Genomic DNA, 25,702 nt, shown 5'->3' on the forward strand with positions numbered 1-25,702 from the left:
GGCTCTCCCAGCTGACAGTCAATAGCACATATCAACATGAAAAGGCAAAAAAATTTGATCCAGACAAGACTAACCCAGACAGCTTTGGCTTCTGCTACATCTTCCCCTGAGAAGGAACCTGGGGAGATAGATTTAACCAGTCTTCCTGAAAAAGAATTCAAAACAAAAGTCATAAACATGCTGATGGACTTGCAGAGAAATATGCAAGAACTAAGGAAGGAGAATTCAGAAATAAAACAAGCTCTGGAAGGACTTCAAAACAGAATGGACAAGATGCAAGAGACCATTAATGGACTAGAACACAGAGAACAGTAATGCAGAGAAGCTGATGCAGAGAGAGATAAAAGGATCTCCAGGACTGAAAGAATTCTAAAAGAGCTGAGTGACCAATCGAAATGGAACAATATCCGCATTATAGGGGTACCAGAAGAATAAGAGAGAGAAAAAGGGATAGAAAGTGTCCTTGAAGAAATAATTGCTGAAAACTTCCCCAAATTAGGGGAAGAAATGGCCTCTCAGACCACAGAGGTACACAGAACTCCCATGACAAGGGATCCCAGGAGGGCAACACCAAGACACATAATAATTAAAATGGCGAAGATCAAAGACAAGGACAAAGTATTAAAGGCAGCCAGAGAGAAAAAAAAGGTCACCTACAAAGGAAAACCCATCAGGCTATCATCAGACTTCTCAACAGAAACCCTACAGGCCAGAAGAGAATGGCATGATATACTTAATGCAATGAAACAGAAGGGCCTCGAACCAAGACTACTGTATCCAGCATGATTATCATTTAAATATGAAGGAGGGATTAAACAATTCCCAGACAAGCAAAAGCTGAGGGAATTTGCCTCCCACAAACCACCTCTACAGGGCATCCTACAGGGACTGCTCTAGATGGGAGCACTCCTAAAAAGAGCACAGAACAAAACACCCAACATATGAAGAAGGGAGGAGGAGGAATAAGAAGGGAAAGAAATAAAGAATCATCAGACCGTGTTTATAATACCTCAACAAGCGAGTTAAGTTAGACAGTAAGATAGTAAAGAAGCTAACCCTGAACCTTTGGTAACCACAAATGTAAAGCCTGCACTGGCAATAAGTACATACCTTTCAATAATCACCCTAAATGTAAATGGACTGAATGCACCAATGAAAAGACACAGAGTAATAGAATGGATAAAAAAGCAAGATCCATCCATATGCTGCTTACAAGAGACTCACCTCAAACCCAAAGACACACACAGACTTAAATTCAAGGGATGGAAAAAGGTATTTCATGCAAACAACAGAGAGAAAAAAGCAGGTGTTTCAATACTAGTATCAGACAAAACAGACTTCAAAATAAAGAAAGTAACAAAAGATAAAGAAAGGCATTACATAATGATAAAGGGCTCCTTCCAACAAGAGGATATAACCATTATAAATATATATACACCCAATACAGGAGCACCAACATATCTGAAACAAATACTAACAGAAATAAAGGAGGAAATAGAATGCAATGCATTCATTCTGGGAGACTTCAACACACCACTCACTCCAAAGGACAGATCCACCAGACAGAAAATAAGTAAGGACACAGAGGCACTGAACAACACACTAGAACAAATGGACCTAATAGACATCTACAGAACTCTACATCCAAAAGCAACAGGATACACATTCTTCTCAAGTTCACATGGAACATTCTCCCAGAATAGACCACATACTAGGCCACAAAAAGAGCCTCAGTAAATTCCAAAAGATTGAAATCCTACCAACCAACTTTTCAGACCACAAAGGCATAAAACTATAAATAAACTTTACAAAGAAAGCAAAAAGGCTCACAAACACATGGAGCCTTAACAACACGCTCCTAAATAATCAATGGATCAATGACCAAATCAAAATGGAGATCCAGCAATATATGGAAACAAACAACGACAACAACACAAAGGCCCAACTACTATGGGATACAGCAAAAGCAGTCTTAAGAGGAAAGTATATAGCAATCCAGGCATATTTAAAGAAGGAAGAACAATCCCAAATGAATGGTCTAATGTCACAATTATCGAAATTGGAAAAAGAAGAACAAATGAGGTCTAAGGTCAGCAGAAGGAGGGACATAATAAAGATCAGAGAAGAAATAAATAAAATTGAGAAGAATAAAACAATAGCGAAAATCAATGAAACCAAGAGCTGGTTCTTCTAGAAAATAAACAAAATAGATAAGCCTCTAGCCAGACTTATTGAGAGGAAAAGAGAGTCAACACAAATCAACAGAATCAGAAACGAGAAAGGAAAAATCACGACGGACCCCACAGAAATACAAAGAATTATTAGAGAGTACTATGAAAACCTATATAATAACAAGCTGGGAAATGTAGGAGAAATGGACAACTTCCTAGAAAAATACAACGTTCCAAGACTGACCCAGAAAGAAACAGAAAATCTAAACAGACCAATTACCAGCAATGAAATTGAAGCGGTAATCAAAAAACTACCAAAGAACAAAACCCCCGGGCCAGATGGATTTACCTCGGAATTTTATCAGACATACAGGGAAGACATAATACCCATTCTCCTTAAAGTTTTCCAAAAAACAGAAGAGGAGGGAATACTCCCAAACTCATTCTATGAAGCCAACATCACCCTAATACCAAAACCAGGCAAAGACCCCACCAAAAAAGAAAACTACAGACAAATATCCCTGATGAACGTAGATGCAAAAATACTCAACAAAATATTAGCAAACCGAATTCAAAAATACATCAAAAGGATCATACACCATGACCAAGTGGGATTCATCCCAGGGATGCAAGGATGGTACAACATTCGAAAATCCATCAACATCATCCACCACATCAACAAAAAGAAAGACAAAAACCACATGATCATCTCCATAGAAGCTGAAAAAGCATTTGACAAAATTCAACATCCATTCATGATAAAAACTCTCAGCAAAATGGGAATAGAGGGCAAGTACCTCAACATAATAAAGGCCATATATCATAAACCCACAGCCAACATTATACTGAACAGCGAGAAGCTGAAAGCTCTTCCTCTGAGATCAGCAACTAGACAGGGATGCCCACTCTCCCCACTGTTATTTAACATAGTACTGGAGGTCCTAGCCACAGCAATCAGACAAAACAAAGAAATACAAGGAATCCAGATTGGTAAAGAAGAAGTTAAACTGTCACTATTTGCAGATGACATGATATTGTACATGAACCCTAAAGACTCCACCCCAAAACTACTAGAACAGATATCAGAATACAGCAAAGTTGCAGGATACAAAATTAACACACAGAAATCTGTAGCTTTCCTATACACTAACAATGAACCAATAGAAGGAGAAATCAGGAAAACAATTCCATTCACAACTGCATCAAAAAGGATAAAATACCTAGGAATAAACCTAACCGAAGAAGTAAAAGACCTATACTCTTAAAACTACAAGTCACTCTTAAGATAAATTAAAGGGGACACTAACAAATGGAAACTCATCCCATGCCCATGGCTAGGAAGAATTAATATAGTCAAAATGACCATCCTGCCCAAAGCAATATACAGATTTGATGCAATCCCTATGAAACTACCAGCAACATTCTTCAATGAACTGGAACAAATAATTCAAAAATTCATATGAAAACACCAAAGACCCCAAATAGCCAAAGCAATCCTGAGAAAGAAGAATAAAGTAGGGGGGAATCTCACTCCCCAACTTCAAGCTCTACTATAAAGCCATAGTAATCAAGACAATTTGGTACTGGCACAAGAACAGAGCCACAGACCAGTGAAACAGACTAGAGACTCCAGACATTAACCCAAACATATATGGTCAATTAATATTTGATAGAGGAGCCATGGACATACAATGGCGAAATGACAGTCTCTTCAACAGATGGTGCTGGCAAAACTGGACAGCTACATGTAGGAGAATGAAACTGGACCATTGTCTAACCCAATATACAAAAGTAAATTCAAAATGGATCAAAGACCTGAATGTAAGTCATGAAACCATTTAACTCTTGGAAAAAAACATAGGCAAAAATCTCTTAGACATAAACATGAGTGACCTCTTCTTGAACATATCTCCCCGGGCAAGGAAAACAACAGCAAAAATGAACAAGTGGGACTATATTAGCCTGAAAAGCTTCTGTACAGCAAAAGACACCATCAATAGAACAAAAAGGAACCCTACAGTATGGGAGAATATATTTGTAAATGACAGATCCGATAAAGGCTTGACATCCAAAATATATAAAGAGCTCACACGCCTCAACAAACAAAAAACAAATAATCTAATTAAAAAATGGGCAGAGGAACTGAACAGACAGTTCTCCAAAAAAGAAATACAGATGGCCAACAGACACATGAAAAGATGCTCCACATCGCTAATTATCAGAGAAATGCAAATTAAAACTACAATGAGGTATCACCTCACACCAGTAAGGATGGCTACCATCCAAAAGACAAACAACAACAAATGTTGGTGAGGCTGTCTAGAAAGGGGAACCCTCCTACACTGCTGGTGGGAATGTAAATTAGTTCAACCATTGTGGAAAGCAGTATGGAGGTTCCTCAAAATGCCCAAAACAGACTTACCATTTGACCCAGGAATTCCACTCCTAGGAATTTACCCTAAGAATGCAGCAATCAAGTTTGAAAAAGACAGATGCACCCCTATGTTTATCACAGCACTATTTACAATAGCCAAGAATTGGAAGCAACCTAAATGTCCATCGGTAGATGAATGGATAAAGAAGATGTGGTACATATACACAATGGAATATTACTCAGCCATAAGAAGAGGGCAAATCCTACCATTTGCAGCAACATGGATGGAGCTGAAGGGTATTATGCTCAGTGAAATAAGCCAAGCAGAGAAAGAGAAATACCAAATGATTTCACTCATCTATGGAGTATAAGAACAAAGGAAAAACTGAATCACAGAACCCAGGAATGGACTAACAGGTAACAAAGGGAAAGGGACTGGGGAGGATGGGTGGCTAGGGAGGGATAAGGGGGGGAGAAGAAGGGGGGTATTAAGATTAGCATGCATAATGGGGTGGGAGAAAGGGGAAGGCTGTACAACACAGAGAAGACAAGTAGTTTTTGCTATGCTGATGGACAGTGACTGTAAAGGGGTTTATAGGGGGGACCTAGTATAGGGTAGAGCCTAGTAAACATAATATTCTTCATGTAAGTGTAGATTAATGATAACAAAAAAAAAAAAAAAGAAAGAAAGAAAGAAAGAAAGAAAGAAAAGGAGGATTACTCCCTGATAGGATAAAACTAACTGTAAATCAATGATTAATGCATGCTTTAAATATCCTTAATTTTGATCACTTAAAGGGTGTCAGATGATCAGCTATGGAGGTACATTTTTCTGATAATATTCCTTTCTCTTAAAAAAAAAAAAGCAGTTCCTGTGTGGTGACCTCCAATGAGTTCTACACAGTGGTATAAAGGGCATATCAAAGTGTGGGCAAAGGGTCTGTTTGTGTTTATACAGAGGATCAAAGCCTAATCTGGCTACCCAGAAAATGAACTAAGATACGATATGAAGAAGAACTTCCAACATCAGCAATCTCTGGAAGAGTGATACCAGAAGATGATCATCAAAAAACCTCAACAAAGATCCAGGCGCTGCTACAGTTGTAGATGCACTCATCCCACCGGTTCCTGGACTTGCCATGGGAATGAAGAAGGAGATATCTAAGCTGGCCTGTGCATACAGTAAAACAACAAATTTGACTGGATCTATACTGTTGGAACTCAACCAAGAATTAGGAGAACTGCAAGTTGTAGCGCTCCAAAATCTTACAACTACAGACTATCCACTGTTAAAAGAACATATGGGATGTGAACAGTTCCCAGGAATGGGTTGTTTTAATTTGTCTGATTTCTCTCAGACTGTTCAAGTTCAGTTGGACAATATCCATCATATCATAGATAAATTTTCACAAATGCCTAGAGTGCCTAACTGGTTTTCTTGGTTTCACTGGAGATGGCTGGTCATTATAGGTCTGCTTTGGTTATGTAACTGTATCCCTATTATGTTAATGTGTGTGTGCAATTTAATTAGTATTTAAAACCTATACATGCTTAAGTTACTCTACAAGAAGATATGTCAAAGAAATAATCAATCTTCCCATGTTTTCTTCCGTCTGCTACTTCTATAGCTTTTCTTCTTCCTTCCTAATTACAACCCTTAAATAGAATTCGTGCCTCATATCAAATTTACCGAGTATCATAATTCTTCCAAGTGGTAAAGATACCTCAAGACAAATGCTGGGCATAGAAGCCACAGGGCATAAATCTGCAAAGAAGTAAAAAGCTAACCTTTTCAAACAATATTGCTTCTCTCTCACTTACCAACCTTACATTTCCCTGTATGGCCCCGGAAGATGACTGGTTAGCCAGAGATGGGTAAGATTCCTCAAGGGAGGAACAACCTAAGACAGGCACAGTCGCAGGGGGGCCATCAGGTGAGAAATTGGGGATCAACAGAGGTGAGGCTTAGAACCTCACCCCCCCAGTTTTGCGAGAAATCTTCTGCATCCGTGGATGTTTTATTGCCCTTGTCTAGCTTGGATTAACTCTTAGTCTACAGGCACACACCTGATCATCTACATTTGCTCTCTTACAACACTAAACTATGTTTTCTACCTTTATCTTGCATCTACCTACCACTTCAGCATTTTATTAAAAAATAATAATAATAATAATAATAAGGGAGAAATGTGGGATTCACATATAAATCAAGTATAAAAATCAAACAAATATTCATATTTGACCTGATTGTTTATAGTTCATAATGCGTGATCAAAACCAAAAGTTTCTGTGATTACTGCCCTTGTACTGTTCACCATGTAAGAACTTATTCACTATGTAAGAATTTGTTCACCATGTAAGAACTTGTTTGTTATGCTTCAGAAGATTGGAGACTGACGAGAATCATGCTTGGGGTGGATTAATGATTGTGCATTGAGCATTGAGTCCCCTATACAGAATTTTATTGTTGTTAACACCCATTTGATCAATAAATATAAGAGATGCCCTCTCAAAAAAAGAAAAAAAGTTAGTAGTCTATGTTACAAGAATAAACATTTTCCCATACAGAATTTTAGAGCTATTAGTTCATAAACATTTTTCATTTTTCCCATATTGGTATTTAAGCAAGAAGATTTGTCTTGGAACAACCATCCAAGATGTCCTCAGAGATTTCACAAAACTCCTTAGAGTTGTGCTGTCCAGTACAGTCATCATGAGCCTCACGTGGCTGTTAAGCATTTGAAATGTGGCCAGTCAGAATTGAGATGTGTTAAAAGTTTAAAATACACAGTGGCTTTTGAAGAGTTTGTGTGGGAAAAGGATGTAAATGGTCTCGTTAGTACTTTTTACATTGGTTACATGTCAAAATGACAATAATTTGCATGTTCTGTGCTAAATATATTACTAAAATTAATTTTTCCTTTCCTTTTTTTTTTTCTTAATGTGGCTACTAGAAAATTCAAAATGATGTGTGTGGCTTGCATTGTATTTCTGTTGGGCAGTGCTGCTTTAGAACATGAGGAGACCCCACCCCTCTGAGTCAGTGAGAGTTAGAAAAAATACCTGGCCCCCAATTCCATAGCAGTTGGTGCTCTTTGCCTCTTCTAGGAGTAAATTGGATTAATTCAAGTGGCCCTGAGGAATGTTCTGTGCCAGCCCTGATCAGTGTTACAGCTGCCTGAGGGAATGTGTTGAGAAGGAAAATGAGGCCATACCTTGGCTGAGTGAGAAAAAGTGCCTCCAACTCCTGGCCTTAACTCACCTACCTGGGAGGAGTTCTTCATCGACTTTAAGGACAGTTGAGCAGAAGCTTCCAGGACATTGGACTAAGTTCAAACCAAAGTTAAGGGGGTTATTTTAGAATGAATACCTTACAACACAGGTGAGGGAAGGTCTACACTCCTAGAACAATCCAGGCTGACCAAGTTCAGCTCAAAAATCACCTTTGGAAATAGGGAAGGAAGGATGGAGGGAGGGAGAAAGGATTCCTCCCTGGATCGGTTACTAACACCACAGGGCAGAGTCATAGGTACCCACTTGTTGCTATTCTCCATGGGACAGTTTTCCTCAGAAGCTATTTACTGAATACTAACTACATATTTATGAAATGCTATTGGCCAGGCACTAGGTTTCTTTTGTGCATTAAAAAATTAAACAGGAAAATAAGGTCTAGTCTTTGACCTAAAAGAGATTGTAATCTACTTGGGGAGTAAAGGCATTTGTCATTTGAAGATGGTTAAAATCATATAAACCTTGGGAAGTAGATGGAGACATTCTTTTTTGGGCAAAGGGCTTAACACACACTTCATGCATTGCGAGATAGCCCTAGATATCCCGCTGCTTTAGACCTTCCCAGAACAGAATCTAAGTTCTATGAAAGCAAGGATTGTTCCTGTTTTTCACTGCCGAATCCCCAGTACTAAAGACAATGGTTGGAACTGTCAACTGTTGAGCAAATATTTGTTAAATGAACTATGGTTTGGATGAAATTCCTGCACATCCCACTGTTCTCCAGAAAACAGGCCCCGCATGGCTCCTGGAGGCTGGGAAGTTGATAAAGGCATCTTCAAACTGGTCAACTTCCTTCCTCTCTCCCTCTCTTCCTTTCTTTCTCTTCTGAACTTCCTCCCAACATTTTATATGTTTCTGGACTTCTAGGCCAAGTCCCCTCGCTCCATTTCCTTCTTTCTCCAGCACTTTCTCCCTACTTCTCTTCTTCCCACCCCAAAACAAGTTGCTTTTGCATTGGTTCAGGCCCACAGGCTATGAGGGGACCTTATGAGATCTTTCCAGGACAGAGATGGAACTCTAAGGTTAGAAGTCAGGTAACCTACAGTGCAATGGAAGAATAAACAATGGCCTTAATGCAGAAGCTTAAGCACCTTGTAGTGTTGGTCAGTTTTTTATGTAACTTTTGTTAGAGATATATACTAATTTTGTTTCTGGGTATATACTTGCCATTGTTTTTGGAAGAGGCATCTCTTTATCACAACCCCTCTTTTCTGGGATCCAGAAAACATTTTTAATATATGACTATAATACAGATGTTTCTAAAGATAGAGTATAGCCTTCACATAAATCCTTGTCATTAATAGGAGTATTGCTTTATTTAACAGTTGCAACCACCCAGAGGAAAATTAAGTACTTTAAACATTTTTTTTTCAAAATCTATTTAGTGGTTCAAGGTTCATGTGGTTGAAGTGGCTTCCATCATAATTGCTGATGCAAATCATGAAGGCCTTCAGTCAACCTAAGTACATACCATGGAATGAGGATATACTATATATGGTCTGTATTTCCCTAATGGCATCTTTTACCCAAGTTCATTTTAATGCCAGAGTATTTAGAGAGAGTAATTTTCCAAGCCCTTCTCCCCAGTCCTACTTCCTACTTCCATTTTTTTCAAAGGTTGATGTAGTATATAAAACAAAGCAAATGCAGATCAATAGTTTTCCAGCAAAATTAGCATTTTTTTGTGCCACTTTATTGTTCTGGTTACTTATGTTTACTGTATTGAAGTCCCATAAACAGAGCCTTTCAATTAAATTGAAAGAAGTTATTAAGCGCTTGACAGCTTCCAGAAGAATAAGAAATGTGATTGTTTTGAAAGCCCATCTCATGTGTGGAGGTCACTGTGGCCTACCACAGAGCTACACCACAGACTGTGAATTTAGCAAACTCCAGAAACTTGACTGGAAGCCAGAATTGGCCCCACAAGATTAAAAACTATTTATTCAATTACTCAATTTCTTCAGGCAGAAAGCTAGAAATTCTGGGATCTAGGAAACAGATGTGGAAAGCCCAGATGGAGCACATGGGTTAGGAAGACAACATATTTGTCAAAGAGAGTATAAATTAAATCCAGAACTACCCAACAATATTCCATTTTAACACCATTGCCCCTAAAATGAAAAACGTATTGCTTTACTTAACAGAAAAATTTATGGACTATTAGTGCCTTCACAACTATATTCTCATTTCGTCTTCCTAATAATATGATTTTGTGAGTTCATTTTGCCTGGCTTACTCTGCAGGTTGTATTTAAATGATCTTCCTCCAGGAAGCCTACTCTGAGCTATTTCTACAACTAAGCGCTGGGTTCAGCGCCCCCCACAGCAGTGAGTTCTTAGACCTCTCGTAGCAACAACTGCTCGCTATTGTCTAATGCCCCCACTGGACTTACAAAGTACTTGAAAGCAAAAGTTTTATCTAATTGATCTTGTGCTCCCCAACTTAGTACCATACACAGTGTGTTAAAGATGCTGAATTGAATGGAATTGAATTACAGAGATCTGAACTAAGGTTCAGAAAGCGTAAACATCTTGCCCAAGGCACTAGAATGTAAACCCTGTAAGAATAAAGACTTGGACTATTACATTCAGTATGATATCCTTAAATCTAAAAGAGTGCTTGGCACAGTGTAGGTACTCAAAAAGGACGAATGAATGAATATAACAAGTGAATAGTACAGCCAGGACATAAACCTGAGTTTGCACTATTGAAATCCTGTACTCTTTCTATTATGTCCAAAACCATTTAAAGAGATAAAAAATAATATTTAATAAGCTCCTGTCAGATGTGTGACTCTGTGTAAGCCGCTTTCACATACATGATCTCATTTAATCTTTGCAACAGCCCTGGGAACACCCTTGTATGGGGTTACATTTCTCTTGGATAAATACCCTGAAGCTCACAATAGATATTTAATTTTATAAGAAACTGTCAGATAGTTCTCCAAAGTGATTGTACCATTTTGCAGTCTTCACAACAGTCCTGGAAAAATCTGAGTTGTACTAGGAAATTAAATCTACTTTCCCTTGGCAAAAATATATTTAGTCAGCTAAGAGTACTTGAGACAATTGTGATGTTTCCTTATTTTTCTAAAGGGCCTGCTTGTTCCCATTTTGCGCATTCTATCTGTCTTTAGAATCTGTTTGGTTCTGAGTTCATGTTCTACTTCATTTTGAAGTACAATGTTTTTTACAGCTGTTATTTGATATGTGGAATTTGACCATGTTCGTTTTCATTTTCTGGTATTCTAGGATGTGAAACCATTTCCAAAATTATAAAAAGAGAAATTGCGAGGTAACTTTTTTAATGGATGCATGTAAACAATCCCTCCTGTTAAGATACACATGCTTCTAGTGAATTTGATTATAGTTGTTACACTCTATTTATTATAAGTTTAAGGGTTTTATGTTATCTATTTGTTTATGTTAACTATATTGAGATGAAGATACCTATATTTAAACTATATCACCCTTATTTAAAACTTTGGTTGAGGTGGGTAGCCAATCTATTAAGGACATTATCAACACATGGTTTCTTTTCTCCTAAAAGATGTCATTCCCAACTGTAGTTTAATTTCCCTTACAGCGTTTTTCTAGTGCTAGAAGTTAGCTTTATCATTGCCAATGCCCTGTTGACCAAAACTAAGGAATTTCCCTCTATGCTTGGGGATTCCTTGAGTCCCCCTAAATTTCTCTTTTTAACTTGACTATATATAAAGCTTAGTACAGTAGATAACATTGCAGAAGTAGGGGCTGCCATGAAAAATATAATTTAATTGCTTTAAATTTCTCTAGAGGCTCAAAAGGAATTAAAATTATTTGGTTCCTTAATTATGAATTTGGGAATTACTTTTTTTAATACTAGTATATTAAGATGATGATACCTATATTTAAACCAAATTACAGAAAATTTTAGGAAAAAGCAGAAATGGAATGCTACACAATGTAGGAATGGAAGAGATGGGTCTCAAAAGAAACCAGACACTTTTCATTCTAAACTTACACATTTAAAAAGCTGATTGTTCCTATTGTAAATGTTTTTCTACATAATTAACCACAGATTTTTGTTTTTAAGTAGAGTTCATCAGTGCGTACAAGTGTTTTTTTTTTTTTTGGTTTAGTTTGTATTATTTTAGTCCCTTTTTATAGCAATTTACTACTCCAAGGGAATAAAATAAAATTTTAGGAGCTACTGAGCTTTGAGGGACAATAAAAAATGAAGATGCATCTGTTTACCCTCTTGTTAAATAAACCATGTAATTATCTAATTGAATATTTAATATTGGTTAGTTCATGTGTGTCTTCCCATTATGTCTGGCCTCCCCAACAGTAAAAGGGATGGTCCCTTAGTTAAGCACATTATTTTAAATAAAGATTACCCTTTGTCTGTGTCTGTGCATAAATAAGTGTATTTGTGCCAGTCAAGTGCATTTGTGAATTGTGATAAAAATGTCATGAACTAAATTGCAGCCAATTAGATCATGACAAATGTGGCAGGGGTGACAAGATTTCTTGAATGGATATTTGAAGTTTTCCATGATATGAAAGTCCCTGAGGTCTCTCTCATAAGTGATTATACTCTGCAACACAGGAGACTATGTTTAACGATGTGATTAGCAGTTTGTGACATATTTAGCTTCATGTTCCCTTGTGATTGAGTTACATTCAAGCAGTACCATTAGGGGATACATTAACTCTTGCATGGGCCTAGGATGTAATTCAGTGAAGTACTTCGCTCAGTGCTACCTCAGTGTTCTAGAATAGCATATTCCAAGAAAATGTTCTGTGAAATAAATATGTAGTTTTAAGTTTCTAGTAACTGCATTTTAAAAAGTAAAAAGCAGGTAAAATTTAATAATATATTTTATCTAACTCAGCATGTCCAAAATATTGGAACTTCAACATGTAATAAATATTTAAAATTGTTAATGAGATATTTTAGATTATTTTTTCAGAATAAGTCTTCAAAATCTGGCATTTATTTTACACTTACAACATATCTCAATTCAGACTAGCCACCCAAGTCTAGAAAGAGTTCCCTGTCTTGTAGCCTGAAAGCTAATCACTTGGTTTTTGTCATGAAAATTCCCAGCTTTTTTTCTTAATTTAGAGCCACATTTCACTAACCTTAAGTATTAAAATCATTAGAAAGGGAAGTTTTGATAGTTATAAAAGCCATCACTTACTGAGCCATCCAGTGTGCTAATAAACATGTTATACTAATTCATTATCTCAATCTCATTTAATTCTCATGTGACCCCAATGCAGTTAGGCATAGGTATCTCTGTTCCACCTGAGGAAACTGAGATAGAAAGAAATTGATTTACTTGTTTAAGGTAACATGAGTAGAAGATGGCAGAGTCAAGATTTGAATGCCAGTTTGCAGACCTACCCCCAGCTCACTGTGTTGATCACAGTGGACTGAAAACTGGACTGAGCTGCCAGAAGCCCTTTTAGATCAGCCAGAATGGATAGTGTGGAGAATGGTGGCAGACAGTCAAGAGAGCTGCTAGATCAGCTCTGAAACCTACCTGCTTTTCTCAACATCTCCAGGCACATGCTTTACTCTTCCCAGGTCACATTTTAGTTCATATTTATTGAGTGGGGACATTTGAAGGTATACCCACTAACATCATAGAGACACATCATTCAGCATATTTATAAATCCTGTTGAGTCACTCATATTATTTGATGGGAGGACCCTTTTCCTTTCCACTGGAGTCTGTGAATAAGAATCTGCACCTGGGAATCTCCTAACTATAGATGCCCTTCCTTCCCTGCTGTTCCAGGAGACAGTGCTTTTAATGGAGGACAGGAAAACCAAACACTTCCAAAAGTACTTGCTAGAAGGCTGAAGAGAAGGAAAATGGTTTGCAGTGTGAGTAATCTGATGAGCTACCATCTTCCTGTGGAGGGCTTTGCTAAGCCTCCCTAGGTTTAATAGCATGCTGACCATATCCAGAGCTAGCCCTTTCCTCTGGATTGCTTATCCAAAGGATAAGCTAACATTTCCTGCTTATCCTACATTGGTCTACCTACACAACCCACAGGACAAGGTCAGGAAGGATGGGGGCAGGATTGGAGGTTTGCTACCTTCTCCATAAGTCTGCTTCTGTATCCCAGTGAGACAGTAATTGGACATCTAACTAAACATCTACCTGAGCTATCTGTATATCTGCATATAAGAAAGGGTTGCCTGACAGACACATGGTTTCCCTGGAATCTAGACTTCCAAGTACCCAAGATTTGGAGAAAATGATTTTTTATGTATGACTCAGAAATATGATTCTTAATCTTTGATGGGATGAAAACAACCCTCTACTTCAGAAATACAAAAATTATATTCATTGCCTGAGAGGATTTCTGGACTGTGTATTTGCTAAATAACCCGAATTGGTATCTTCTCTTTAATCATAATTGCTTATCCAGAGTATGAGCAGGGAAAGATTAAACTAACATTTCCTGCTTATCCTACAGAGCTGGGCTGATCCCCGGTTTCTATTCAGTCATTCTGGTGTGAGCCCTGCATAGCTCAGCTCTTAGCCCTGGATCTGAGCATTAAGGGACTAGTGGTGTCACGTTGGGCACATCACAACTTTTTTGAGCTCTAGATTTCTTACCTGTAAAGTAGGAATAACAATAGTCCCTAGAGGATTATAAAAACTAAATGATTGAATATATGTGTGCACCTTTAAACTATGTCCGTGGAAGTCTTCCTTACAACAAATCCCAATTTAAGTAGATAGTCTTCCTCCAGAAGGTAGGGGTTAAATCCCCTCACCTTGAACATGGCCTAGATTTAGTGACTCACTTCCAAAGAAGAGAGTATGGGAAGGGCAAAATACTAAATTTATAGTGGACAAACCTGGTTAACGAAATGATCAAGGTTAATATTATGAGAGAGCAGTCATGTTGATATAATGTACTTCCTGAAGTGGTATGATGAGCAGGGCACTTTATCTCTGTAGTAATCTTAACAAAAACTCATAACCCAATCTAATCATGAGAAAATACATCAGACAAACCCTAATTGGTGGGCATGATACAAAATAAGAGACCAATGATCCTTGAAACTGTCAAGGTCCTGAAAAACATGGAAAAACTGTGAAACTACCACAGACCAAAGGAGACATGGCAATGAAATGCAATGTGGTATCTTAGAAGAGAAAAAAAGAGGACATTAGTGAGAAAATTGGTGAAATCTGAATAAAGTCTGGAGTTTAGTTAACAGTAATGTACTAATGTTGGTTCCTTAGCTTTGACAAATGTACCACAGTTATGTGAGATGATGACATTAAGGGAAAGTGAAACTTGTTGAGGGGAATACAGGAAATCACTGTATTAGTTTGGTAACTTTTCTATAAATCTATTCAGAAAAATTATTCTGAATAAAAAGTTACTTTAAAAATATGCCCACAAAATATTCGATACTCCTGTTTTCAAAAGAATGGAGCTTGGTTGTGCTCCCCTTGAATAGACTGTAATTACTGACTCACTTTTAGTGAATAAAACATGGCATAACTGATATATAATTTCTAAGACTATGTTATAAAAAGCAAATGACTTCTTCCTTGTCCTCCCTGGGATCATTCGCTCTGGGGGAAGCCAGCTGCCATGTTGTGTGAAGTCACTCAAGCAGGTCTATGAAGAGGCCCACATGGTAAAGAACTGAGGCCTCCTGCCAACAGCCCTCAAGGAACTAAGTTCTCCTGCCAAAAGCCATGTCATTGAGCCTTCTTATAAAAAGACAATCCAGCCCCACTCAAGCCTTCAGCTGACCACACCCTGGCTGAAGTCTTGCCTACAACCTCAAGAGAAATCTTGAAGCAGAACACTGAGCTAAGAGGCTCACAAATTCCTGGCCATAGAAACTATGAGATACTGTATCTTTGTTGTTTCAAATCACTAAGCTTTAGGGTAATTTTTTATGCAGCAGTAGATAACTAATATGGTATGAAATCTGGTGCGCATACTGCCTGGTATATACAAGTAGTCAATAAGTTATAATTTCTATTATTATTGCTCAGAAACTGTTAATTTTTTCTCCCATTTTCTCTCCACTTGAAACGGTGATTATTAACCATGATTGCACATTAAAAATCACCTGATGAGCTTTAAAAAACAAACAGAAAAAAAAAGAAATAGAGCCCAAAGCCTTAAACCAGATTAATTAAATAAAAATTCTGGGATAGAGCCCAAGTAACTCCCTTAGTAATTTTCATGGACAACCAGGGTAAAGGACCACTGCCACAGAATAAGGGTTATGAAAATTCCAAGACCTCTGAATTTAGTACCATAAGGTTGTATTTCTTGATATTTCATTAAAATAGACTTCATGTACTGGGAAAGATGTTGCAAAAAAATTTTTTGAAAAACTATCCACTGAACTAGCATGTGATTATATAGCCTCCTTTGAAAAGAATGAAACAATCTTTATTCAGCTAAAGGAGTTTATCAACTAGGCAGAGAAACCACAGGATAATTCTGTTGACCTTACGGCAGCAGAACTGACTATTTGTGGACTCTATTCCAAAGAACAGTTAATGTTTTCCTGGGTTAATGTACTGAACTAGAATTCTTTCTTTCTTTCCTGTTTATATTTTCTTTCTCTGCCAAGCATAAGTACCAAAGCAATGTTTGTTGCTTGAGAGTATAAAAGAATCATCTGCTTAAGACATATAGGAAAAAATAATTTACCAGTGTGCTTAAATATCCTTTATTTGACAAAACAAAACAATATGCATATTTTATACCGAAAACATGGAGCCATGAAACAGGGAACCTATAATTAATGTAGAAGAGTTTGTCATTTCATCACCTTGCATAACCTAAGGAAGATAATAATCCACCGGAGTCAGGTCTCTACTAAAATTAGTTTTGACCATTCTATTTTGTACTGTGATAGCTCCTTGGCAAAAGAATGAAATAAATGGTAATTCCTGGGCTCACCAAGCTCCTAACAGTCCAGTGAAACTTCATTGCTTAGATTTGGACACTAGGTTGAATATATTTAAAAGGCATTTGTTGGGTGTGGATTTTGTGAGTGGCACTTCAAAAGATTATAAAATTTCTGCCCCAGATTAGCAGATTTGCATTACCATTGGTAGAAGGAAAGGTAATTAGAATATGCTTTGAGTTTCTGTATTTCAATGCATGAATAAATATAATTTCAAAGAAAAGAATGACAAGCATGATTCAAGTTTGACGGAGAAGATATAGGAAAAAGTAGTGTTTGGTCCTTATTTAAACAAGAATGCTAGGTCATTGGTATTTGATGACCAAATAATGGGTATAGTTCAGATAACTAAGAAGAAAGGAGGCATCTAAGCTAAAAGAGAATCACAAAAGTGAAGATAAACATCATTTGAGGAGTAGGGAGGCCTTATATAAAGTGGAGGTTTATTTGACAAGTAATGGGAAGTGATTTTAAATAAGTGGACCAAGACCAGACGATACTGAAACCTTGATGCCAGGCTGAGTACCCAGAAGCCATCAGAGATTCTTGAGCAAACTGAAATTGGGGGTAATGTGTGCAGAAGAGAGGGTAGGAGGAGTAAGCAGTTTTCAGGATGATTTGGAAAAGTAGAAAATGAGATGGATAAACAAATCTGAGACATGGTAGAGATGAATTGAGAAATGTGAACTTGATGATTAATTTTGTATATAGTCTCATTTTAGTGGATGTGTCTTAGGCTGAGGGCCAGCTTCAGAGGGCACATAGCTATCAAGAGATAGTGACGGTGGTAAAAATACAGTCAACAAATAACCTACTTTGAACATTTGAATCCCAAATCTATAAATCAGGAGTGTGATTCTGTAATCCTGTAATTCTTTTAAAATCCTGTTTTTCACTTGGAATGCAAGGTAAAACTTGCAAAAGCATTTTGATAAAATGTTCATCTATTTTAGATAAACAGTATTTCAGCAGGAAATAAGGTTTTATCTAAATATATACTTAAACATTCCTTTTAAAATGATATTATTTCACCTAGGAATTTGTTACTTCCATTTCTAATCAAAAGTACCAGACATTTTATGTTCTAGTTTATATTCTTGTCTTATACTAAACATCTAATTCTTTTTACTAGTAGCCATATTACTTCAAAAATAAGATTCCCTTATGTGTTTGAAACATTGCTTCCTTTCTTTTGTTCAGTAACTAACATTTAGGTAGGATTTCTGATAAAATGATAATATCGAACAATCCAGAAGACCATGGGAAATATTCTCAGTGGCCTGTAGGCCTCTCTACAGTGCTGAGTGTCCTCACAACATGACTGTTCTCCACAGTACAGTACCCCTTTTTTGAAGGCTAAATGTGAGAAGCAATGTCCTGCCTGTTTAGTGATTTGGCAATGGGGGAATTTGCTTGACATTCTCTAGAAACCATTTCTATCAATAGGGGTTTTTTTTCATATTCTGTTCTAAGCAGATAACTTGTCATAAATGAATGGAATGGCAGTAGTTGCTCACAACTTCAATTCAAGAATACTGGTGCCTACAGTATGAGAGTGATTTGAAGAAGTGATGTTATTAGACCCTTAGCAAAAATACATGCATATGCACGTGCATGTGGTTTTTGTTTTTGGAGGTAACTGTAATTCTAGATTAGCTAAGAAAACAATGCGAGGACCTCCACTTCTTAAGTGTCAAAATTTAGAGCAACCATCATACAGAGAACAATAATACCTGGACAAAACATATTAAAAGGAATTGCTTGGAGTCATCAGAGGTCTAACAGGGAAGAATGATGAGAAAGATATGGAATATAAAGAAAATCTAAAGAGGTGAGCCTGCCATGAGGGGCCACTTTGCCACTCAAATGTCTACTGATCCTGGAAGACATAACTGAGAGGCTGAGAACCAACAGGACTTTTGACAGCCTTTCAGAGCAGAGGAATAAACTTTGGAGTCTAGATCTCAACAAATCTGGGGATGAGGCTCATAAATACCTAGGCTTTGGACTGAGACACTAAATATCTACCCACTAGGAGTAAGAATGAACTGTAAATAGACTGTCTTCTCAGAGCCTGAAGCTCAACTTCAAGTCACTTTTAATCCTTGAAATTGTCTCAGATTGCTGGTTTCTAAACCTGCCAATAGCAAAGTAAAGCATCTCTCAAGGAAGAGAATGTATCAAGGTCTTAAATTATTTCTACAAATTTCTACAAATTCTTCTATAAATTTTCTAAATACTATGGACACTACTCAACTACTAATAATTAGGCTCAGAAGATCAGACAGTATGAATGAAAAAAAACAAAAAAATAACAGATTATGGAAACATGGGGCTCAACATAATAAATTTAGCCCACAGACTATTAAAAAATATTCTCAAAATAGTCCATGAGGTTTTTAAAGAGACTATAAATTTTAGAAGAGAATTAGAAAATAGAAAAATGAAACAACTGAAAATCAAAAAACTGAAATTGAAAACATTATGGATGAGAGGATTAGCTATTTATTGCTATGTAACCAATCATCCCAAGATTTAATAACTTAAAACAGCAATAATATTTCTCACGATTTCTGTAAGTCAGTAATTCAAGATAGGCTAATTTGGCTTGTTCTTGCTCAGGTTCTCTCATGAGGTTGTTATCAAATATCTTCTAGGGGATAGTCATCTAAAGGCTCAACTGGAGCTGGAACCATCTGAAGGGGGCTCACTCACATGGATGGGAAGTTGGTTCCTCTTCAATGCCAACTTCTCCAGAGAGTTGAAGAATACAATAACTGAGCAGCCCGAGAAAATTCCACACACTGGAGGGGTTCAACAGCAAACTAGATGAAGCAGACAAAAGGACTAGTGATGTAGAAGACAGGGCAGTGAACTCACCCAAATAGAGTAGCAAAGAGAAAAAAGAAATATAAAAAGTGAAAATAGCTTGAGACCTATGGGACAACATCAAACATACCAACATTCATGTTACAGAGGTTCCCAGAAAGAGAAGAAAGGGAGAAAGAGGCAAAAGACTTACTTGAAGAAGAAAATGGGTGAAAACTTTCTTAACCTTGAGAAGGAAACAGACATCCAGATCCAGGAATCCTAGAGAGTCCAAATAAGATGAACCCAAAGAGACCACTGCAAAACACATTATAATCAAAATGTCAAAAGTTAGAATCTTCAAAACACAATAGAAAAACAACTTGTTACATATGAGGGAACCCCCCAGAAGACCATCAGCTGACTTTTCAGCAAAAACTTTACAAGCCAGAAGCAAAAGATACAATATATTCAAGTGCTGAAAGAAAAACTTCCATCCAAGGTTACCATTCAGAATTGAAAGAGAGAGAAATAATTTTCCGGACAAGTAAAAGCTAAAGGAGTTCCTCACCATGAAACCAGCCTTATAAGAAATGTTAAAGGGGCTTCTTTATGCTGAAAAGTAAGGGCACTAATTGGGTAAAGGAAAACATGAAAGTAAAAATCTCACTAGTGAAGAAAAATATATAGTAAAGGTGGTGGATTAATCACTTACAAAGCTATATGAAGGTTAAAAGACAAAGTAGTAAAAATACACAAGAGATACACAAAATAATAGATGTAAAGTGTCATATAGATTTAGAATGTATTCAAATTTAAGTTATCAACTTAAAACAGACTGTGATATACAAAGTTGTTAAATGTGAGCCTCATGGTAATAACAAAGCAAAAACCTATAGTAGATAGACAAAAGACAAGAAGAAAGGAACCTAAGTGTAACACTATGGAAAATGACCACTTTTACTCAACGTAGTATTGGAAGTCCTAATCACAGAAATTAGGCAAGAAAGAGAAATAAAAGGTATCCAAATTGGAAAGGGAGAAATAAAATTGTCTCTCTTTCCAGATAACATAATTTTATATAGAGAAAACCATAAAGACTCCACCAAAAAACTGTTAGAAATAATAAACTAACTCAACAAAGTTGTGGTGTGCAAAATCAATATACAAAAATACTGCTGCATTTCTATACACTAACAATGGTTTATTAGAAAAAGAAATTTTTTAAATCCCATTTACAATTTCATCAAAAACAATAAAATACCTAGAAGTATATTTAACCAAAGAGGTGAAAAACCTATAAATTGAAAACTATGACAAGATGCAAAGAAATGGAAAGATATTCCACACTTTTGTGGATTTGAAAAATTAATATTGTTAAAATATCCATTATCCAAAGCAATCTGCAGATTCAGTGCGATCCCTATCAAAATACCAATGGCATTTTTCACAGAACTAGAACAAACAATCCTAAAATTTATATGGAACCACAGAAGACCCCAAATAGCCAAAGCAATCTTGAGAAAGAAGAACAAAGCTAAAGGTAAGCTCCTGATTTCAAATTATATTACAAAACTATAGTGATCAATACAGGATGGTACAGCACAGAAATAGATTCCTAGATTCATGGAATGCACTAGAGAGCCCAGAAATAAACCCATGCATATATGGTCTCTTAATTTACAATAAAGGAGGCAAGAATATACAATGAGGAAAGGGCAATATATGATTGGGAAAACTGGACAGCCACATGCAAAAGAATGAAATTAGACCACTGTCTTACAAAGATATATACAAAATATAATATACATATACAAAAACTAATTCAAAATGGATTAAAGACTTTTATGGAAGACCTGAAACCATAAAACTCCCAGAAGAAAACATAGGTGGTCAGCTCCTTGACATCAGTTTTCCTTATTTTTTTAATCTGACTCCTAAAGGAGATGTTGACATGGTTAGAGAAAAAAAAAATCTAACCTCTTCTTTTAAATTAAAATGTATTTTTACTGCTGCTAATTATTATACCTTATCACCTAGGACCATAATTAGCTAAATTCACAACTGAAGGATTTCTAAATCAATACATCATGAATTCAGATATAAACATGAGGTGTACAAACAATATTTTCTTGATGAATATGTATTTCTCCTTTTAACCATAAAAGCAGAAATGCTTCCATCGAATTACATTTTTAATCTATTTCCTTGCCATATGACTGAAGTTCAGAAGTCCTTTTTTAATGTCACTATAGCATTTCTCCAGGAGTGTTCTGTTCCTAGCATCCTATGGCACTGATTTTGTTGCTCATAATATTGAGCTGCCTAATCTGTTCAATAGGTGTTAGGCATGTAATTTCATGGACAGATATCTTAGGCACAGATGAGAAGCTGCCTTCCGGGTGATTCTCTGAATAGGGTTGATCAGGAATTTGATCCTGTTTTGAGTGGTTCCAGTAGTAATCAAAGTCTATCCTCCATGGGTGAGATTTCATTATACCTCATCAGCCCAGATATGATGAAATCTCACATGTGGAGGATAGGTTCTCTCTCTGATTGGAATCCCCCAGAGCCATGATTGCATTTCTGATCAGTGATCAGTGAGTGCTACAGCTGAATTGAAGACTCAGTTACATGCCAACCAGATGGCACTTCCCCAGCCTGCAACAGTGTTGGAAAATCCTTGAGAGAGGGTTGACTGGGAGTGAAAGGAGTTCTGGTGAAAATCTGCAAAAATTCACGGAATAGTGATTACAATCCACTTAATCAGTGAATCAGGTTACTCTCTGTGACCTGAGGTTGCCAGGTTTCAGGCACAGTAGAGAGGGTTCTAGGACCTATCCTTAGTCCTCATACCCCACTCTTCATTGAGCTCATACTACGCTCATACCAGTTCAGAACTCTACATTATCTATCTTATTTGATCCTCACAAATAAGGAGTATATACACTATGCAGAGTATATTACCTCTCCATTTTACAATAGGAAAACTGAGGCTCAAGGCCTTTGAGTCTATTGCACAAGGCCCTCTAGCTTCTATAGTAGAGCATGTACTCAAATCCAAAGCCTTCAGACTCTAGGGCCACACACACAACAAACATGCCACATTTCCTCTCCTTTTAGTAGTTTTCATCCTACCTTCTCTGTCTACTCTTTCTTCTCCATTGGCATCTGAAGCCGGAGGAAGGCTGAGTTCCACAAGACTGCCTCCCTACTTCAAACACCAATTGCAAGTCTAGGTTGTTACCTATATTTCTGAACAATAAGCTATAAATCAGAAGTTCCTACCACCCTACGAGGCTCCATTAATTCACTAGAGCAGTTCACAGGACTCAAGAAAAAGCAATTTACTTACTGTTAACCAGTTTATTTTAAAAGGATCTAATAAAGGATACAGATGGAAGAGATGTATAGGGCAAGGTACTTGAGAAGGGACAGGGGGCCCCCACACCCTCTCTGTGCATGCCACTCTCCTAGCATCTCCAGGTGCTCACAAACCTGGAGGCTCTCCAAACCCTAGACTTGGGGAATTTTTATGGAGGCTTCATCACAGAGGCATGATCAATTATTAATTCCATTTCCAGCCATTCTCCCTTCTCTGGAGACTAGGGGCTGAAAATTCCAAGCTTCTAATCATGCTTGGTCTTTTCAGTAACCATTCTTCATCCATGAACCCACCTAGAGTCACCTTATTAGAAGAACAAAAGACACCCAGGTAATTCCAAGAGGTTTAGGAGCTCTGCATCAGGGACCAGGGCCAGAGACCAAATATTAGAACAAAAGATGCTCCTAGTGCTCTTATCACTTAGGAAAGTACAATTTAAGAGCTCTCTGCTAGGAACCTGAGGCATATATATATATAAGGCATGAAAGATATCCCAGTTTTGGTCTATGATCTCTTGGTGGAAACTGTCCTTGCTTTTGTATTTTATTGAGTTGTTACTGATTGCCAGGCATCCAGTATTGCTATACTGTGACCTATAGAGCAATGTAGCATTGTGCAGGCTTTGGACCTGTCTGACCTTGGCAATGATCTACTTCTCCAGGTCTCAGTTTCCTCATCTGTAAAGTGTGTGTGTGTGTGTGTGGTGGGAGGTGGAGCAGTGATAATCTTACATAGTAAGATTGTAATAGGGATTAAAGTAGATAATATATGTAAAACATTTAGCGCAGTTCCCACCATACAGCAAGAGCTAAATAAATGATAATGATTATTACTACTTAATATTATTGCTATGGTTATTTGTATACTCTTGAGCTAAAAAACTTTGAAGAAACACAAACAGAGACTATCTCTTGCCATTGTAATTGAATCATTTTTTTGAAGAATGCCGGTTACCTTCATCGTCTGGTAAGGGCAGTAATCAGTGACTTATTTACTGATAAGCTCTGTTTTCCTTTGGCGCAGGAGCTGATACTAAAGCAGGCAATGTGTTATGTTTCCCACGACACCTTTGAATAAAATGCCATTTCCTCAGGAACAGCTAGAAATGCCGACACTTGTTTTCCCTGTGCTCAGAAAAGCAAGAGCGCGCCCACTGCAGTGGGCTGGAGGGAGCTCTCCAGAAACATGATGTCATCCTCCTCGGCACTGCCAGGGGATGAGCTCACCGGGCGGCCTCAGGGGGCTGCTGCTGTGCCGGTTCCTCACGGGTGGGACGTGCGCTCTCCGAGCTCGCTTCCCCTACTGCCCCCGCCCCCGCCTCTGCCGCCTGCGCCAAGCAACCGGCCCTGCTGATGAATGAGTTAACACTGAGGCAAGGACCTGCAAAACGGAACCAGGCATCAGAAGGTGCAAAAAAGGCAAAGTGCATTTTAGTTATTTTGTGTTAGTTAAAAAAACAAGCAATTGCAGAGTTGCTGTGGACAGTAAGAGACTCCTGTCGGTCCTCTTTGCTTCTCTTCCTTTGCCTGGGAACAGCACCTTTCCCCTTTTCTTCCTCACACAACAGCTTGCTCTAGGACTGAATCCATGCTTTATCCAAGGTGATCCCGAGTCTGGCCCTGAGCCTCTCGGCTGTGGTAACAGAGAAGCTTGAGGGATGTCCTGCATTCTTTTCATGATTGTATGTATTGTATGTTTCTACTCCTACTAGTCTGCCTGGCAATATAGGCAATGGTTAAACATACTGGCTTCAGAGTCAGGCAGCCTGAGTCTGATTCCCAACACAGACACGTGCTATTTTTATGATGGTGAGAACTGTGTTACTGCTCCAAGCCTCAGTTTCTCCTTCTTTAAAATGGAATAATCAAGCCTAGATTTAAAAACTTTTGCAAACAATAAATGAATATTGCATGGTAATCACTAACCACTGTGCCTGGTCCATGGAAAGTACTCAGTAAATGTGAGTGATCGTTAATAAGATACACATGTTCAACTGTTTTATTAACAAGTTGCAGCAATAGAATATATAATATACATGTATATATATAATGTATATTTCCAATAATGAATTGGAAGGAGAAAGTAAATGTATATTATACTAGGGGAATTACACAGTCATGAATAAAGCCTGGTTTTTTTTTACCTTTTATAATGGAAATTTTAAAACGTATGCCAAAATAGAATCATATACTGAACCCCCCATATTGTCACCACACTTCAGCAATCATCAATAGTCTGGCAGCTTTGTTCATCTATGACACAACTTTTTTTTAAGGTGGAGTATTTTAAAGGCAAATCCCAGACATATCAATGTAGCTATAATAGTTGGGTATGCATCTCTAACAGAAAAGGCTTACTTTTCATTTAACCACAGTTACTATACATCTCACAACATTAAAATAATTCCTTACTATCATCTCATATCCCAGCCATATTCAAATTTCTCCAATTGCTCAAAAATGTCTTTTTGAAAAATACCACAACAGATATTCCTCAAGGCTTAGGTTTTTTAAAAGGGATTTCTAAATATCTCACATGAATTCTTGCTTTTTCAGCTAAATTTCAAAAATTAAAAAACACAAATATTGATATTTATGCAGTAGGAAAAAACATTACTAATTGGTTTTTGTCAATTTTTAATCTGAATGATTTGTTTTAAAGTAAGAGGTTCTGTCTGGTTAAGGTAACTAATAAATAATAAATACATGTTAATTTTTT

General features: G+C 37.3%; 1 protein-coding gene and 1 long non-coding RNA gene across 2 annotated transcripts in view; both read left to right on the plus strand.

Moving 5' to 3' along the window:
- Positions 1-25,702, plus strand: part of ZNF704 (zinc finger protein 704) — a 222,127-nt gene that overhangs the window by 110,210 nt on the left and 86,215 nt on the right. The window lies entirely within an intron of this gene.
- LOC130682869 (uncharacterized) overlaps positions 6,368-25,702 on the plus strand; it is a 38,865-nt gene continuing 19,530 nt past the window's right edge. Inside the window, exon 1 of the long non-coding RNA XR_008996264.1 lies at positions 6,368-6,989. This is a non-coding gene — a long non-coding RNA (uncharacterized LOC130682869). The remainder of the gene's footprint in view (positions 6,990-25,702) is intronic.

The sequence above is a fragment of the Manis pentadactyla genome, chromosome 3 (assembly GCF_030020395.1).
Source record: "Manis pentadactyla isolate mManPen7 chromosome 3, mManPen7.hap1, whole genome shotgun sequence".
Classification (NCBI taxonomy): Eukaryota; Metazoa; Chordata; class Mammalia; order Pholidota; family Manidae; genus Manis; species Manis pentadactyla.